The sequence below is a fragment of the Mauremys mutica genome, chromosome 3, assembly GCF_020497125.1.
Source record: "Mauremys mutica isolate MM-2020 ecotype Southern chromosome 3, ASM2049712v1, whole genome shotgun sequence".
NCBI classification, from domain to species: domain Eukaryota; kingdom Metazoa; phylum Chordata; order Testudines; family Geoemydidae; genus Mauremys; species Mauremys mutica.
The window spans coordinates 133,296,435-133,316,256 of record NC_059074.1 but is presented as its reverse complement, the minus strand read 5'-3'; positions in this window follow the sequence as shown (position 1 = coordinate 133,316,256).

Here is a 19,822-nt window from a genome sequence, read left to right as displayed (position 1 = left end):
ATTATATTCCTTCTAACCATAAATTAAAGCAGAGTTTGTTGGATTCATTAAAAAAAAAAATCTAGACTGACGTTAATAGACAAGCCTAATATGTTTTTTCACACTTCTTGTTTCATATTATCAATGTGGCAGACCCCAAAGAAAGTTCCTCAGGACCATTTATATATTAATTTTATTTGGTTAGTAATGCATAATAGGTTTCTCTTTCTGATTCCTAAGACTAGAAGTGGGATCATTCAGAAAATGTTCAATCACATGGACACTATGGAAGGCCTGAGTCATTTGCTTGCCTTTTGTTCAGTTGGAGAGCTTGAGAAGACACGCCTTTCCTCTGTTACAGAGCAAGGTCAGGCTGTGCTAACAGATGAATGGAATACATATTTACCCATTTCATCATTCCAGGCTTTCAGGAGCTGGGGCACCAGGATTAACTGATTCACTGCCTTTTCCAGACTATTGGGAGATGCACTCCGTACAAATTCAGCATTAAGGCCACAGTTTAACTGTTAATCATATCTTTTTCACGCAAATGAAGTTGAGCTGAAATTTTATGAAAATGTTTGCTTTTTATAAGGAAGAGAAATGGGGACATGCAGCCCTGGTATTTTAAGAAGATCCTAAATACACTTCAGAAAATCATTTCTACAAAACTTGCATAAGCTGGTCTGGACTGAGAACTTATAAAGTACAACATCCATTGTTCCAATAACTGAAGTTAGATAGACAACGCACACCTAGACTCTCTTAACTCCTCTCTCTGCAGCTGAAGAACAGTTTTTACTGAAGCTTGGGAAGATTTATCCCAGTAGAACTGTCAAAGTCTCCTATGGATTAGAATCATGATACCAGATGAGTTCATATTATCACAATTTAACACTTACAATCTTGCTTCTACCATTCACGATCTTTAAAAGTTTATTATCCTTAACACATAACAACATTGCAAAATAGTAAGATTAATAATTTGTACTTAATCAAAATCATACAGAAAAATACATTAGTGTCTGCTAGTTGGAACAGGGCTACAGTATCTTGTGTCATGTTTAATTTGTGTGTTACCAAACTGCTGTAGATAACTTTGTACCCTGGTGAATGGCAATTGCCTTGGAGTTACATAATGGAAATGAATGTGGGGGGGGGGGGGGGGGGGGACGGAGAGGACAGTGCACAGTGGTGTTTACTTACCAGTGCTGAGTATTTTCATACATGTAGTGGAACAAGACAGGATCAAAGGCAAACAAAAAACTAGGGAGGATTTGCTGCACTGACATTGGAAAACTGGGCCCTAGGAGGAATCCCAGCTACTTCCCTGGATAACACAGTTTCTGTTTAAAATCCCAGGACTAGGTTCTGTTCTCATTTACAGACAGACAATGCCATGGTCGTTAATGAGATTGCTCCAGTTACTCCAGACAGCATTTGGCTCTTAACATGGCTCATACCTCTCAAATTTAAATCTTTTAGCACCAATATTATAGGACTTCTATGAAGGGGGAGGTTCCACAGTTCCTCAAAAGCAGGCCTCCTGTTGATGGTTTTACTCTTTTCCCTGCATGATTTCCAGTGGAGCCAGTTTCTGCTGTGCACTAGAAGCGATTACTTTAGAGGCAGAGTGTGTGTGGATGGGAGTGGTGGGTGCATAGGCTTGGCATAAAAAGGCTGTGCCCTGGAGGCAGCTTGGAGCCTTTCTGTTTACTGTAGGCAGCAGCAGGAGCCTCAAAAAGACCTACAAGACAAAGGTGAGCTGCTTAGAGACAGATGAGAGAAGAGGAAAACAGATGCCCTTTGAGCATGGACCTACCCACTGGTGTTCTTCATCCACCCTGGATTTCCCCTGTACACATCTCCGTAATTCTGTTAATTGTTCCTGATGCCTCTTTGACCCAGATTCATTGCACAATCCAAGGTACTAAAATGTAACCCTGCCTTACCTAACTTTCAGGTCTTGTTTGGGTGTCTGTTTGAAGGGGAGGGAAATAAGGGTGCAGTGGGAGGCTGTACCTTGTTTAATCATCGCACTGGTTACATCCTTCACTTTGTTTTTTTTAATTACAGTAGCAGTCAGTGCCGTGGTTTCACAGTATCCACCGCAATCAGTGGCGTCTTATTAGTACGCTCGCAAGTGTAAACTTCATTAGTGGGGTTTTGTCGTGAGTAATTAACTTCCCAGGCAGAGCTTTTGAGCTGCAGTCGAGTCACGTGTTTTGCCAGTGATCAAGGCTTGTTCAGGGCACTCTTCTGCTACAGACAAGCTGAGTCCCTCCCAATACGAGTAGTTACACAACCAAGTTCACCTTCCCCACTGAGGCTCCTCCTGTGATTTCTATGGCCACACGCCATCAGTTGTTCTCTCTCAGCGTTAGAGGCTGAATCCTGATCCTTTTGCAGTCGGGGGGGGGGGCACGCTGGGATTTCGTCCTCCCGTGTTGCAATAGCAAAGCACTAGCTCACCAGGCTATACTGCAGACTGGGCGGGCAGAGGAGAGCAGCAGGGAGATGCAATTCACAAAAAGAGAGCGCGAGAGAGAGCCCGCAAAATCTCCTCCCATCACAAAAGAGGCCAAGAGACACTAAAACGTGCCTGCCACATGAATCCAGGCGGAGGGAGTCCCCTGCCGAATGAGGCAGTTGTACAGTCACGGTGCACAGAGCCCTTGACTGTGGTGCAATAACAATAGCAAAGCGCTGGCTCATCGTGCAGCAATGCAGTCTGGGCATGGGGAGGAGCAGCCGCAGGCCCCGGAAGCTGCCTGTGTTTGCTGGGCTGAGAGCTCCCGTTCCCCCTCCCTGATTGACTCTCCAGCGCCGGCAGCAAAGGGAACTGCACCAGCTGCGCTAGCTATAATTAGAGCGAGCAACCTAGGAAGGTGATAATCCCCCTCCCCCCGCACCCAGCCGCCCCTCGGTGCCTCCCTCCGCCGCACCAAGAAAGGAATTCGTGTGTGTTGACTACAGCTCTTTATCTGGACGGGTCACCTCGTGGTGAACCAAATATAGTAAACGGCTGCTGCTGCTGTTGCTAGCGATGCTGCTTCTTCCAAGGGGGAGAATCCAGCATTGCACAACCCAGGAAAGATCAAACGCTTGGCACCCGCACACATGCTCTGAACCTAGTGCAGATCACACCTGCACAGATCCTGTGTGTTTGGAGGAAATGGGGCTCATGTTTGGATTGATTTTAAGGCTGTTTTTAAAAGTCGTCTCTGAAAAGCAGCAGCGTGGTCTAATGACCTGGACACAGAACTGGGAGCCAGGAATTCCTGGCTTCTAATTCTGGCTCTGCCGCTGACTCGTGTGGCCTTCAGTAGGTCATTCACCTCATGGTGGGGTTGTGAGTAAGATGATATGCTCGCCTGTATTTTAAGGGATGTCCTTTATTTTTTGCTTCATGTCTGTCTTGTGACCTGCAACTAAGAATTACTAAGGAGCATTTGACCACCTAAACAGTATGTTTTCAAGTAGTATTCATACAAGGGATTATATGCTGTGCTACACATTTATTTATTTATTATTTTGCACCACCACTAAATGACTGAAGTGGATTCCTTATAAAGGTGCTGCCCCATATTGATTATTCAGTTGTTCGCTAGTTCCTTGAAATGTAGGTAGTCAACTCAGTTGGGAGTAGGGTGACCAGACAGCAAATGTGAAAAATCGAGATGGGGTGGGGGGTTATAGGAGCCTATATAAGAAAAAGACTCCAAAATTGGGACTGTCCCTATAAAATCGGGGCAGCTGGTCACCCTAGTTGGGAGGATTACTTTGGGCTTATCAATACAGGGAATTGTTCTTGATTTAGGGCAGGGGCAGGCAAACTTTTTGGCCTGAGGGCCACATTGGATTTTTGAAATTGTATGGAGGGCCGGTTAGGGGAGGCTGTGCCTCCCCAAACAGCCAGGTGTGGCCTCTCCCCCCGCCCCCTGCTTCTCACCCCCCTGATGTTGCCCCCAGAACTCCTGCCCCATCCAACTGCCCCTGGAACCCCTGCCCCTGCCTGCCCCTCGCCACCCCATCCAACTCCCCTTCTTCTTCCTGACTGCCCCCCCCCGGGACCCCTGCCCACATTCAAACCCCCTGTTCCCCGCCCTCTGACTGCCCTGACCACTATCCACACCCCCACCCCCTGACCACCACCCAAAACTCCCCTGCACTCTATCCAACTGTGCCGCCCAGGACAGGCAGCCATGCCACCGTGCAGCACAGACCACCGGGTCAGGCCACGGCTCTGCAGCTGCGCTGCCACCCAGAGCATTGCGCTGGTGGCACAGTGAGCTGAGGCTGTGGGGGAGGTGGAATAGCAGGGGAGGGGCCAGGGGCTAGCTCCCCGGCCACGAGCTCAGGGCCAGGCAGGAGGGTCCCACAGGCCAGATGTGGCCTGCAGGCCATAGTTTGCTCACCTCTGATTTAGGGGACAATCAGGAACAGTTAATCAGGAACAACTCTAAGTGTAGACAAGCCCTTATTGCTTGTCAATGCTTTCAAAATATAACGAGTGTTGTAAGTACAATGAATTACTTTATGACTAAGGATTTTGCTTTGTTTTAGTAATAATACTTTTCACCTCTGTTCCATCTTTCATGAATGAATCTTCCAGTGCTTTACAAACATTAACAAATCTTCCAACATCCAAGCGAGGCAGGTAAGTAGAAGTATTCCCATTTTACAGAGGAGGAAATTGAGGCACAAAGAGGCTAAGTGACTTGCCAGAGGTCACACAGCAAGTCAGTGGCAGAACCCAGAATGGAAGATAGTGCTCCTGACTCCTATACCCCTGATCTAACAACTATATTATTATGCTTCCTCTCTTAAATTTAAAGGTCCACATTCAAAGAGGTACTTAGGACCCTAGCCCCCCAGATTTAAGCAGCTAAGTCCCAGTTTTAGACCCCACTGCAATTTGCAAAACTCTTGTTCTGCTGCTACCTGAACTCAGTCGGTGACTACATTTTTGCTGTATAAATTCCTTAGGCACCTATGTTTTCGCCTCTAAGCATGTGTGCTGCTGCTTCACTAAGTGCCTAGATGCTTCGGTAGGAGACAGGCCTCAGAGTGATCCATGAACTGGGGGAATACAGGTGCTCTTCTGCATATTTTGCCTGCAGGGCTTGATCCAGTAGGTGTGCTCAGAGGCTGCCTGCTGCATCGGGTCCCATTCAAAAATCTGGCTGGCAGTGGCACTGCTAGTACCTACCTTATACTTCCAGCCTAGTAGTTAGCACATTCACGGGGGAGAGCCAGGTTCAATTCTCCCCCCTCTGCCACAGGAGCAGATAGGATTTGAACAGGGGCCCCCCACTTTTCAGGAGCATGCTCTGACCACTGAGCTATGTGATTGTCTGATGTAAGGTGCTCTCAGTCTCTTTTGTTGAAGCTATTCCATTTTGGATAAGTAATTAAGGAGTCACTGGGCCCAGGAATGAGGGGGAATGACTCTGTAGTCTGGTGAGTAGGACACCCACTTGGGTGACCCAGGAGCCAGTTCCCCCTGGTTCAATGGTCTCTATAATTATTTATCCAGAGTAGAGCAGCTTCAACAGAAGAGACTGAGCTTCTCCCCCCCCCCCCAATCCCATAGCTCAGGGAGTAAAGCCATCTCCTGAGGGATGGGAGACCCCTGTTCAAATCCTTTCTACCCATCAGGCAGGCTGCTAGGAGTAGAACCTGGGTCTTCCATATTCCAGATCACTGGGCTAAAGGTTTAAGGCATCACCACCCTCATAGAATATCAGGGTTGGAAGGGACATCAGGAGATCATCTAGTCCAACCCCCTGCTCAAAGCAGGGCCAATCCCCAATTAAATCATCCAACAGATTTTTGCCCCATATCCCTAAATGGCCCCCTCAAGGATTGAACTTACAACCCTGGGTTTAGCAGGCCAATGCTCAAACCACCATCGTTGTGTGTGAAGTGAAGCAGGTACTTAACTCATTCTTGACAGAAACAATTTAGGTGTGTAAGCTGCCTGACTCCAGGAGAGGGGGTTCCCAGTTGTGGATCACAGACAGAGACTGGTGCCTAACTCCATGAGAGGGGAGAGGCATGGTATACACCCTTCCCATTGGCTAGCTTTGGCAGCTCCTGCCTAGCATGCTGTCTTTTGTGGATTGCATTCATTCTTAGGTGCCTGTCTCTACCCAGGCATACCTTTTCAGATCTACTTCATGCAATAATGAAACAAGAACAGTGCACAAATCCACCTTCTCCATTGTAGATCACCTTTTACGGACTTTTGTAACTTGACAGTCTCTCATTCCAATGTTGAAGTCCTCCACCGGATGGCTGTTTTGATCATTTTCAGTGTTTGAGTCATGCTTCTCTTGCTATGCTTTCTTTCCAGATGTGATTGCTTGCCCCATGATAATATAATCTACTGTAACATTTTTATAGTAATATCTTTTAATACATCAGCAAAGGAGCAAAAGTCTCCTACTCATATAAAAAAAGAGACATTGAATCTTTAATGTCCATGTAAAGTAGAAACAACTTGATTTTTGGGGCCTTGGCCAAATGACCCCATACAGTAAATGGGGATGGATCTCAGTTTATCTGCCTTTGAAAGATGAAAGGTTGAGTGGAACCTGCTGGCGTTTGAAGTTGTAGGCAGGGTAAGTAGTTCCAAATTTAAGCTTAGACATCTGAGCTGTTCCCCTGTCCCCTGCTTTTGACTAGGAGAAGAAAAAAGCGCATGGTATGAAATAGACTGATTTCCTCCCATTGCTTTACAGTACTAGACTTCCTTGTATGATTAGATTGCTGGAGCTTTTGTTTTTGTGTAGAGCCTTTTCTTTTCTTGGAAGAGAAGAATAACATAATGTAACCATAATGTAATATCTGAGGTCATTAAATAGCACCATCTTGGTTCAGTTATTATTTGGATTAACATAGCTTTAGAATTTTGGACACAGACAGAACTAGCTTCCATTGTTGTGAGACACATGTCAATAATAACCAGTCAGTGGGCAGTACTGACTTTGATCTTTTATTTTCTTCTTTTCGTTTTTGAAATCTATGTCATAATAGCAGCAAGATATTCCAGGCAGAGTATTTCTGGGAATTACTGCACTTGTTGAGTGGCTAGTCATTTGGCCTCCTGCCACAGCTTTCAGAGTACTAATAGTAATGGATTGGGGATTTTTGTGTGTGATTTTAGTGCTTTATTAAAGATGCCAGATTGGCAACCCTGGAAACTGAAGTTGTCTATTTATTATCTGCAAACTGGGACCAGTGTGAGCTGCAGCAGTGTGTGCTTCTCCATTCTGTGCCACAAATGTGCCCTTAAGAGGATAAACTGCTCTGGGGGTTGTTACCTTCTCTACTGAGCATGCCAATTTTGGAGGCTTGCTTTTCTGGAGAACTCCACAAGGAATTGGAGTGAGACCAACCAACTCATTTCATGAAGGCCACTGAAGAATCATCCTCTGGTGACACCTTTCAGTCACTACCAACCTACACAGAACTTGACCTGGTGGATGAGAGAGACTGTATTTTATAGCTAATCCCCAGAGTTAACCAGTCTGTAATTAACAACAATATTATTAGTTTATGTTCTTTTCATTTGACACAGACAATGTAATTCTGTCTGATATCATCTGAGGTGAATGCGCTGTCCACCATGTTTTTCTTATCCACCTCCCACTCCCAGTATCTTCTAGAACCATTTTAAATAATAACAGTCAGATTCTATGCACAGTGCAATTTCACTGACTTCAGTGAGGCTGTACTGGTATAACTGAGTGAAGACCATAATATTCTATAGTCACATTAAATCTTCTCATTGGACTTGACCTAGGGTTCATTTGTTTCTTTCCGATTAAAACACAAAGGAATATGGAGCATACTGTCAGATGTGCCCATTTCATATTGAAATTATCCAAATAATGCATTAGATACATAGATAAACATACTGACAATGCTGCATATCTACAAACAGCCTACAATGGGGTGTAGAGCTCCTCTCCAGAGATTGACAGGGAAGCAGTTGAGTAAGTGCTACAGTTGCCTTGCATGAATACAGATATGCAATGCGTACTGTTTCTTTTGGTTAATGACTTCCTGCCACACTCTAATAAATCGAGATCTACTACAATCCAAGTGGTTTAAAAACTGTTGTCTGAGAATTTCACATAGGCCTTCCCAAGAGATGAAACAATATTCAGCTAAAAATAAATTTGTTAGTCTCTGAGGTGCCACAAGTACTCCTGTTCTTTTTGCGGATACAGACTAACATGGCTGCTACTCTGAAAACTAAAAAGAGATAGTGAAGAAAGGGTGGTAAGCCAACTGTAGGAAGGATAATAATGGCCCAGATTAAGGAATATTCTCCCATAAACTGTGGTGTTGTCAGTTCTCCAGGCCTACATATGCATGGGAAACATTTATGCATCAGAAACAAGAAATGAATTCAAAGGGCTAAATGACTAATAAGGGACCATGCTTTAATATCTCATGCAAAATTCAATGCTACAGCATTGTATTATGATATCAGAAAGGAAGATAAGACTGAGTCCAAGGGTGGGAATTCTGGGACAGAAGCAAGAGCTTGCTTCTTGCTTGCTTATATATACACACCTGCCGCTGGAAATTTCCACTGCTTGCATCCGAAGAAGTGGGTATTCACCCACGAAAGCTCATGCTGCAAAACGTCTGTTAGTCTATAAGGTGCCACAGGATTCTTTGCTGCTTCTACAGAACCAGACTAACACGGCTACCCCTCTGATACTCTCAGGAAGGTGGATTAACTGCACTGATGGGAGAAGCTCTCCTGTTGGCATAGGAGCATCCTCACTTAAGTGCTACAGCAGCCCAGCTGAATCAGTGCAGCTGTGCCAGTGCAGTGTTTTAAGTGTAGACCTGCCTTTGGTCATATGACCCATAAATTTACTAGATCTCAATTTCAAAACTACACCAATAGCTCTGGTGTAGAATAATCAAACAAGATTAGATAAAACAAATTAAGTCCTCTTTGGATGTAAATATAGTTTGACTAAATTTAAACAAAATAATATTTATAAAATAGGGTTTTTATTTATTTATTTATTTGGGTTTTATTTTCTCTTTGAAACTGGGTTAAAAAAGGAAAATAATGCAAAAGTAAGGGGTTTTTTTAAGGCATAAAATGAAGCACAACTTTTTAGAATTAAATTGTTCTGTGCTACCTTGGTTAAAAGTTTATTTTTGTAATCAGTTACTTTTAGGAATGACCCAAGCTGGGGCTCATCCTGCAAACATATACACTCGCTGAGTTCAATGGGCTTATTCGTGTGTGTAAAATTACTCACATGCAAAAGTGTTTGTAGGAGCAGGGCCTAGATGTGTACTATCAGTCACATTTCTAATGCACAGTCTGCCCTGTTATAATTATTTATAAGAAATCCTGTTATTATAAATATGTATTGTAGTTGAATGTATTACCAACAGTACATTATTATTTATTCATAAATAAATTATAACAGATTTATACTTCATTATTATCATTGCTATATGGTATAAATTATGTAGGGCCCTGTTTATGGTTCAAGAACTTGCAGATCTCTGTGTAGGAATGGCATTCATTTGTAACACATTTTTAGGGTTGGGATAGCTTTTTAAAATCTATTTACGCTGTTACTGTATCCTTAGAGGTATAGGGAAGTGTTGTTAGTACTGGGTTGCAGAAGCAGACTGCCTGGCAAAGGGAAATGGTTTGAATTTGTGAATTGGGGCATATTTCATTATTATTCCCTTAGCGCACTTAGGCTATGCCTACACTACGCTATGCAACTCCAGCTATGTGAATAACGTAGCTGGAGTCGACGTACCTTAGGTCGAGTTACCACGGGGTCTACACCGCAAAGGGGTCAATGGGAGAAACTCTCTCGTCAACTTACCTTACTCTTCTCGTTGTGGGTAGAATACAGGGGTCGACTGGAGAGCGATCTGTTGTCAACTTGGCGGGTCTTCACTAGACCCACTAAATCGACCGCCGGTGGATCGATCTCTGAGCATCAATCCCGGCTGTAGTGAAGATGTAGCCTTAGAAGCTGACAGAGAATGGAACCAGAGCATACATAAGAGTCTGACATGGTGCTCCCTGACTGGCAAATGGCAGTTTTGATAAATGCTGGAGTTTTTTTCAAATCAGATTTAGTTTGTTTTTTCTATTAGATTTATTTTAACAACCTGAAATGCACCAGTTTTTCCAAGTGCTTGCATCTCTCTGCCATGCATGTGCATTGATACAATTGCAAATAGTGTTGTCTCTTAAAACAAGCAGGACATTTACAAAAAAAAAACACCTTTGGATTTTGATATTGATGGTGCACTGTATGTCTGTTGGAGATTGCTGTATCAGACTTCCGGCACAGCTCTCAACTGTTTTCTTTTTCAGTCTGCTACTTTAGTTGGCCCTGTCCACCTCAAGCTTTGCTATTGTACTTACTAATGAAGAATTAAAAAACATTGGGCCCTACTGTGTCCTTCTATGGAAAAAAAACACGTAAGAGTTACATTTACTTGGAAAACTGTGCCGGTTTTTGAGGTGATTTGCCATTGGGAGAATAGCAGGAGGAAGGAAGGGTGGCATGGTTTGTGTGCATCCTCAGAGCTCTGAAATATTTATACACTGAGCCAACCTTGCCATGCTACTTCTCAGACCTCCTTGCCCCCCTGCCTGACAGCTGCCTTACAGATACCGGATATCAATCCCTTCCTTATCTGCTCCTGGGTCAACCCCCAACTTCTTAAGGAACTTGATGGCACTATTAACTCAAATTGCTTGACTACATTCATGCTTTATTCTTAAAAATGTTCAAAACACCGAACTTAACCAAATGTGTTGTCTGAAGACAAAGCAGTACAATACAAAAAGGAGACAGACATGCCCTTCTTCCGAAAAGAATATTCTCACAGCATGTTCAGCTTAAACAGAAAGTGTGCATCAAAAAATCTGCCTTTCAGCTAGTAGTATTTATAGTCTGATTTTACAAGTTACAAAACTCTTTACATGGCACTAAAATCCAACCCACCAGTTCATAACAATTCCTTAACTTGTTTTTGTTCGGTCTCTCTCTTATCTTTCGTTTGCATACTACATTCCAAAGCAGTTGGGTGGAGAGGTTTATCCCAGCCTGTGCTAGGACACACCATTCATGCATCTTGGCTTTGACAGGCTTCCTATTTTCTAATGCCATAGCTGACGTTAGCTGGGATACTTGACATGGGTGAACAGAATTGTGGGGAGAGAATGATACATTCAGTTAACATAACTTCCCAAGACATATGTGTATATTATAAAAAGCAACAAAGAGTCCTGTGGCACCTTATAGACTAACAGACATATTGGAGTATAAGCTTTCATGGGCGAATGCCTACTTCATCAGATGCATGTAGTGGAAATTTCCAGAGGCAGGTATAAATATGTAGGCAAGAACCAGTCTAGAGATAATTAGTATATTATATTAATTCACTGCACATAATACCCATTAATGTGGTGTATACTACGCCAGACATGTATGTATTGGCTAGCAGCACAGAGCAGAAACCATGGAAATTAACACTGACAATCAGCATTAAGACCTGCTGAGCTCTTCCAACAGATTTGCCAAGGGATGATGGTACACAGAATGGTTGTGCTCACTGTCTATTCAGCCATACCTCTTAAGCCCACAAAGCCCCAGCAGTGAAGTGGGGCTTCCAGATGGCTGTGGGAGGAAGGTGCAATGTCTCTTAGCCCGCTTCCCTCCAACAGATTTTGGGCCATTTCTGCCCAAATGCCCAGTTTTATCCCCTTTGAATCTAAAAGTGGAAGGCATGTTAATGCCCTACCGTTGGAATGACCAGCGTGGTTGTTACAGTGTGCAATTGTATGCATGAATATATTGGTGATTAACAGAAGGGGGATTCCTCAAACTATCGGAGCAGATTATTTTAGCAGTAGTGGCTGTAGTACTGCTTGTCCAGGTTAACTTGCCTCTTCCTTCACATACACCATGTTGAAGGTCTGTTCTTGTGTTCATTTTAATCACATCAAGTTGAAAAATGGAGCTGTTCTCTGTGCAGGGGCAAATGGGTTAAACACATTTTACTCTTCTTTTAGTTAGAGAGCATCCCGAAACTGCTTAATGTGACAGGGCCACAAAAGAGCGCAGGACCCTACTGAGTGATTGTTGGCTATGGCTAAGCCTGCTGGGAAGGGGCCAACAGGAGATAAAGAGCTTTCTGTTCTCAGTGCGGGAGTGAGAACAGAGGAAAGCAACAGCTGGCTGGGGAAGCTCTCCTGGGTGGCTCTTGGCTGAGAGGGAGCTAGGGAAGGAGTCTGGGAGGAGCTTAGCTGAAATTGAGATGGGTGAAGAGGACACCTGAGGAAGCGCAATAGCAAGGGCTCTAGAATAAGACCAGTGGTGATCCCCATGTGGAGGGAAGCTGGGAGTGCAAGAGGCTGGGAGAAGGCCTAAACCGAAGTGGCCTTGGGAATCATGATGCAAGGCAGTTTGGGGCTTAGGGCAGACTGCTGTTCCATAGTACAGGGTTCCAAGGCTGGAGCCTGCAGTAGTGGGAGGTCCTGGGCTTCCCTCTGGTACCACCATAGGCAGTGGTAAAACCCTGCAATGGAGAGAAAGGTCTCTGAGAGGTGCAGTGGCCTAGAAGTGCCAAGGATTGCTTGATCTCTGATATAAGGAGAGAGGAGGAGCCCCCTTCAGCCACAGGGGAAGGATGTAATGGTTGCCAGAGTCTAGACAGGGGGCTTTTTTGGAGGACGATGGGTGTCTTTTGATTTGACTAGAGGGCTAAATTGCCCTACCAGCCCTGGGAAGACAGTAGTCATTTGGAAAACTAAGGCATGATTGCACACCTGCCTTCAGAGAGGTAAGCTGCATCCTCTTCCAGTTCTGCATCTATGCTTTACCTCTTTCTTTTAAAGATAACAGAAGAAAAGTGAAGAAGAGGAGATCCAAAGAGACAGAAAACCATACCTTATAAATTCTGCCTCAAAACCCATTCTGCAGAAAGCACCAGCTCTGTTGCATCTGCAGATGGCTCAGCAGTGCCCCATGCACAGCTATATGCAGTCTATCTGGCATGTAGATGTTTGATTTTTTTTTTTAGTTACTAGCTAGCCAGCCAATGGTGGGCAGATTTGAACAGCATCTTCCTTAGTTCTTGTCAAGAGAAGAGTCATTGCAGCAGGCTGAAACTGAACCTCTCCTCCTGTCATCCCCTCTGACTCTGAACTAATCTTGGATTCTCTACCATTCTCAAAATCATAGGTGAAATTTCTCCTGGCTGTGATTAGGTATCTTTATATCATAGTACCTCCCTGTGCACCTGTACGTTCTCTAGTCCCTGTTATCTCAACAGAAGGTCTCTGGGTTGATTTGATCTTGCTTATGCTGGTGTAACATTGTCTGCTTTATTAGAGTGGCTGTAGATTCTCAGTGGTGTACCTGAGATCAGAATCTGGCCCTCAGAAGCTTGGAAGAGACTTTTTTCAGTAGTGGAGGGGAAAGTGGGAGGTCCTTCTTGTCAAAGAGCATGATTGGTGTTCTCAGTCTGGCAGACAAAACCAAAATGACGCTGTTCTGTTTCTGGAGAGTTCCCCAGTGACGCTGTATATAGCGGCACAAGAGAAGTATCTGCAACATGATGCCTCTCATATTAAGTGGAGCCTGTGAGAGTGAAGCTTACAGCAGCAGCTGTGTCCATTAACTATCTCTCTCTAATCCCTCTTTCATTATGTCTGATTCTCAGCTGAGCTCTGTGCTACACCAATTGCCTATGGTATGGCTGTTGGCTTCGCTTAGATAAAAAAGACACCACAGGGAAGTGTTTGTTTGAAAATTAGCAGTGAAAAGGTTATTTTGTTAGCTTGTAATTTCAGGGAATGACAGTCGTGCACAACGTGCGTAGGCAATACTGGCGGTGCATTAAGTAATTCAGCATTCTCATGCCTTCAGTAGCTAAAGTAGGCAAACTATAGTAGAACCAATTCTCTTCTCTTGTGTATTTGTTTTAGAGATTAAACTCCTGAGGAGGGCTGGGATCAGATCAGACTCTGACCCAGTGTATGACAATAACCTGCCACAAGCTGGAATAAACCTGGTTACTGAGCATCATCACAAACAAATAGCCACATTCTTATCAAACTACAAGTAAACTTAATTATTTCATGTAGCTGAATAGCCACAAGGAGGAACAGTTCATAAAACCAAACTCCATTGTGATAATAACTACAAATTTTCCATAAATAGTCACTGAAATAGACATTGAATTCTCTTTGCCTGCATTCACGTCTCTCTGGTGTTCACTTTCTGCCCATATTCTAGGGAAGTATCATTCAATATCATTTGCAGAAGCAGCAAATTTTAAGCAAATATTAGAGATTATCCAGGCAAGGGGAATGTCTAACTTGTAAAGCATTCCCACTGGAACCCCGATTCATAGAGTTCCATCCAATCAGGGAGCAGAAACAACAGCATGATCCATGTGACTCAACACTGTTCAGTTTCTGAAACTCGATTTCTCTAGACCAAGAACTATTTGTATAACCAAGAGCAGTTGGCAAGTAACTTCAAATACCAAATAAATCTGAGGAAAACAGATGATCTACAGCAGAAAAGTGAAACACATCTAAAATAACTTGCTGGAAATTATTACCTCACCTCTAGTAAATACCTCAAATTTTCTTTACAAAAATTTAATCTCTCTGGACCTGAGTAGCTAGGAGATGGCCAAATAGAGAAAAACTGTTGCCCCAACACTTGCTTCTGGGGCTCAGAAAAATGTGGTTAACTTTTCTGGTGGTGGGGTGGGGTGTTATTTATCTTTGCCCTTCCTGATTTTTGTTGACTCCCTCCCTCCCTAAGTCCTGAAATACTATGGGAGAACCTACCCTCCTGGTATTTCTTAGCCCAAATGGAAATAATGAAAATCTCACAAGAAAATCTGGTCTTCTGAGACTTCTAGCCTGGTGAAGCTTAAAGGTTCACATCAATTTGGATAAATAAGCAAGCTTTTGGGTGCTTCTACAAAGGAACCTCCAGGATACTAGGTTGCTGGTTAAGCCTGGAGCACCTCAAACTTGTCTTCTGCTCTCAACACTGGCTTCCCATAGCACAGCTACGCAAAATCCATTTTTTTGTCCTTATCCTCAAGGCATTCAGTAGTCTGGGCTCTAAAAGGTAGAGTGAAGCTTCGGCATGATGACCATGGTTGACATCTCCACTCCTTAGGCACAATGGAGCTGTCCATCACAAGGGTAAACCTAATGTGTACTGGAGACAGAGCTGTTTAAGGGTCTTCTCTGACATCTCGTCTGATATACAATGAAATCTGTCCTAAGCAACCACTCAAGGGACTAGTAAAAATCAATTCCCTAGTAGAAGTGGGACTTTAAAGGTCAAACAGAGTTGTAATGGCGATTGCATGGGAACACTTTGACATATTTGCTTGAGAGAGAGGATTGCATACTGGTGGTGGTAGGGTGTTACATTATACTGTACATGTTTATCTATATGGTCTTGGACCGGTATTATTGTTATAAACTTAATGACAGGAGATTTGGGCCCTTTTAAATGCATGGAACTCCCACTGAAGTTAATTGGAGTTGCATACATGTAAATGGGAAGAGAATTTGATCTACTGTGCTTAATTTTTAAAAGAGTGTACACAGTTTACTCATCAGAGGGCCTGGTTGTGCCTTCGAATACCCATGGGCAGAAATAGGCCCCAAGTTCCTGATTTCCACATTGAATTATGCACACAAAACATTAGAATCAGAACTGTACAACTAACTGGCATATGCCCTGTAGTGCAGAAAGCTAAAGGAGATTCTCCTTTAGTAAGGCAAGGGTTGATGGTTACCTGTTATTGGAGAGCAGTGCTCCCCACAGCTCCTCCCTCCTTAGCTGGTGTGGTAAGAGCTCCCCCTATTGTTTAAATCTGCTTTAACCACTGCCTTTCATTTCAGGTTTGGAGAATATACACCTCCAGGGTCACTTCTGATCTCACAAAACTTCTGCTTTCTCTTTTTTTCTTTCCTACACCATAATAATCCTCTGAATTTGAGAAACCTTATGTTTAAAAAACACTGCTTGAAAAATGCAGCACTTCTTTCTGAGGAACTAGGAGCACTGTAATGAATGAGCCTCGCAACACACCAGTGAGCTAGGTGAATATTATGAAGCCCTTTTTACAGATGGCAAAACTGAGGCTCAAAGACTAAGTGACTGAACCCAGGAAGTCTGTGGCAGACCCAGAAATGGAAAGCAGGTCTCCTGAGTATTCTGTCTCTGAACCACAAGAACATTCTATCTCCCATTGTACTTTTCTTTTTCTGAGTGATGCACTGCATGCAGAAGTAAGCAAATGAGAAAGAAACAGTCTAGTATTAGCAAGAGAACATTGAGAAAGATCCATCCTTAGAGACTAGACAGGCTTCTAAAGATAGCCATTTCACAAACTATATTTACTCTCTCAGGGAGGACTTAAAGTGGGATTTGGAGCATTGTAGTAATATAAGCCACTTGCTGGCTATGGTGGAGGAAGTAATGATGACTCTAGGCTTCTGAGAACTTCTGTCCCTTTACAAACCACCAGTGGAGACACCATTGACATTAGTCTTGTCTGATACCTCCCAATTCATTTCTTCAGAGCACTAATGCTTATATGTGCTTTCTTGGAATGACAGGATACCAACAGCAATTATGGAGCGATGTTATATGAACACACAATTTTTTTTCCACTTCTCCTTGGACAGCACTCTTGTCCTAGCTCCTGTGTCTCCTCAGAGATACTGGAACAGAAGGAAGTCCTCTTCCCATACTCTGCATGTGATGTAATGACAAAAATCCCACACAGATACCATGGTGATGGGTGTTCTAGAACACCCTAACCTAAATTGGCTATCCACCAGTTGTGAAGAGCTCACAATCTAAATTAAGGCAAGATGCAATAAGGGAGTGTAGTGTAACAAACAATGAGACAGAGAGAGGGAAAGAGGATGGACAACCTATCCATCTGTATATGCACCATTCAGCACCTTCAATTTACCTCGGACTATTGTACTCTTTATTCACTGTCCTTATTGCCTTTCCCTTGTATGCAAAATCCCTACTGAGCATTGCCTTTAAAAATGGCTCCCAAGATGGAATGACTCTTAAATGGTGGTAGCGAATTGGTATGGCAGGGCTTTGTGGGCTGTATTGTCCATTGTCCCGTATCTTGTGCTATGCAAGGTTTACGCCTGTGCAACATGGGTATAAACAGCCAAGTCAGAATGGTAACTTTTTACACGTATGTTGCAGAGATGTTAACAGCGATACCATGTACAAAGCAGTGGAGACTTGGGCCTTGACTCTCCAAGTGCAGAGTTAGGTGACAGCTTCATCTCTGCTGCACTTTTAAATTAAGGGGATCAGCTCATCAGTTGGTGTAAACAACTTCAGCTTCACCGATTGACACCAGCTGAGGGGCTGGCCCATGGTGTTGTAGTTAGCTTCCTGGGAACTGCAGAGGATAATGACATGATCTCCATAAACACAGCACTCCTGCTGTTCAGGAGCACTTCAGCCCAGTGCTCTGGTCTGGCTCGCCACTGAATACTGAGGCATTCAAACTTTTGGTCCTTTTCTTCAAACTGCCCCCCTTCCACTTCACAGGACTCGTACAAATGACATTGGGGCGGGGGGAGAGAGTGACTTATACTGAATGGTCATGACCTCCTCTGGCCGCTACATTCTGTCAGCCTGAAGAGTGGAAGTTGCGTGTGCAGGAGAGAGCACTTCAGAGTAATGTGCAGACTGTACTTCTTCAACTGATCCTTCCCCCAATAACTCCAAAAACTAGTCCCAGCTCGCTGGAGAGAGAGAAAGAACTATCGCTCTGCATTTACACTTTAGACTTTTGGGAGGTATTTGATACCTCGGTGATAGGCACTGCAGACGAATGTACCTGTGAAACCTTCAGTGCTACAGTAGAAAACAAACATCGCTCAGCCTACAGATTTCAGTCTCTTCCTCATCTAATTAAAGAGCTGCAAGAAGCAGGAGTTAAGGCTAAAGAAAACAGATCTGGGAGTGATAGGGCCTCCAAAACATTGCTAGAAGGATCAGCAGACACAGCTGCTGTAGCATTTCCCTTCTGCTCAGGGCTTGGCTACACTTACAAATTTGCAGCGCTGCAGCAGGGTGTGAAAACACACCCTCTCCAGCGCTGCAAATTGCGGCGCTGCAAAGCGCCAGTGTGGTCAAAGCCCCAGCGCTGGGAGCGCGGCTCCCAGCGCTGTCCGTTATTCCCCACAGGGAGGTGGAGTACGGACAGCGCTGGGAGAGCTCTCTCCCAGCGCTGGCGCTTTGACTACACTTAGCGCTTCAAAGCGCTTTGAAGTGTAAGTGTAGCCAAAGCTAAGACAACTCTGGTCATGACTTTATAGCAGCAGCATTAGCAAACCATGCCCTGGGCCCTCAAGCAGCTTCCTTTAACCCTCCCCCCCCCAAAAAATAAAAAAAAAGTGGCAGTTGCTTTCCATCGCTATATCCAAGACAAAGCAGCAGCAGACACTTTTAAGGTATAGCAGTTGTGCCTGCTTGCAAGCTTTGAGGCCTCAAATACAGTAACTTTCTCTTAACTGTGATAATAAGGGTACATCCACATTACAGTGGCTTAATCAGCAGAGCTGTGGCGCTGTAGAATAGATACTTAGTACATCAATAGAAGGCATTTTCCCATTACTGTAGGTAATCTACCTATCCAGGAGATGGTATGCAGGTCGATAGAAGAAGTCTTCCATCAGCCCAGCTGCATCCACAGTCGGTACTGGGTCAACCTAACTATATCACACAGGACATGAAATTTTTGAGAGCCCTGAGTGATGTATCTAGGTCGACCTAAGTTTAGGTGTAGAACATGCCTAAGAGAGGAATAAGAAGCAAAAAGGGCAGGTGCCAGATAGGGCTGGTTAGTGATGGCTCAGGGCATGTCTACACTACAGCCTTTAGAGTGGCACAGCTAAGGCCCTGCAGCTGTGCTGCTGTAGTGCCATAATGTAGACACTTCCTACATCAATGGAATGGGTTTTTCTGTCTTTGTTATTCAGGGGTTCTCAAACTGGGGGTTGTGACCCCTCAGGGGGTCACGAGGTTATTATGTGGGGGGGTCGTGAGCTATCAGCCTCCACCCCAAGCCCCATTTTGCCTCCAGCATTTATAATGGTGTTAAATATATTAAAAAGTGTTTTTAATTTATAAGAGGGGTCGCACTCAGAGGCTTGCTGTGTGAAAGGGGTCACCAGTACAAAAGTTTGAGAACCACTGTCTACCTCTCCGAGAGGCGGTAGCTAGGTTGACAGAAGTCTTCCATCAATCCAGCCGCATCTACACTGGTGGTTAGGTTCACCTAATTACAGTGCTCAAGGCTCAAAATTTTTAGCAGCCTTGAGCGACGTAGTTAGGTCACTTCATTTTTAAGTGTAGAGCCGGCTTTAGAGAGCTGGCACTCCACTGTCGTGGCTGCCATCTTGCGCGCCAGACTCTGAACTTTCATTATAAAAATTAGATCTCTAGACCTTGTAGTTGTGAAAATAGTGTGTTGTGAAAATAGCCTTCAGAATGTGAGACAGATCTAAGAAAATGCAGTGGTGTTTAACTGAATGTGCACTCAACCTGAAACAATAGTTCTCAGGGTGGAGTGAATCGTTCCCATTCATCTCAATGGGGTAGTAACTCTGAAGCCTAGTGAAGACAATTTAAGAGGCAGTGCTTTTCACTGATGATCAAGAATATAAACAAGCTGAGGGCTGCTCTTGTTGTGAAGATCTGCACAGTCTGCTGTGAAATGGCATCTCATTTTG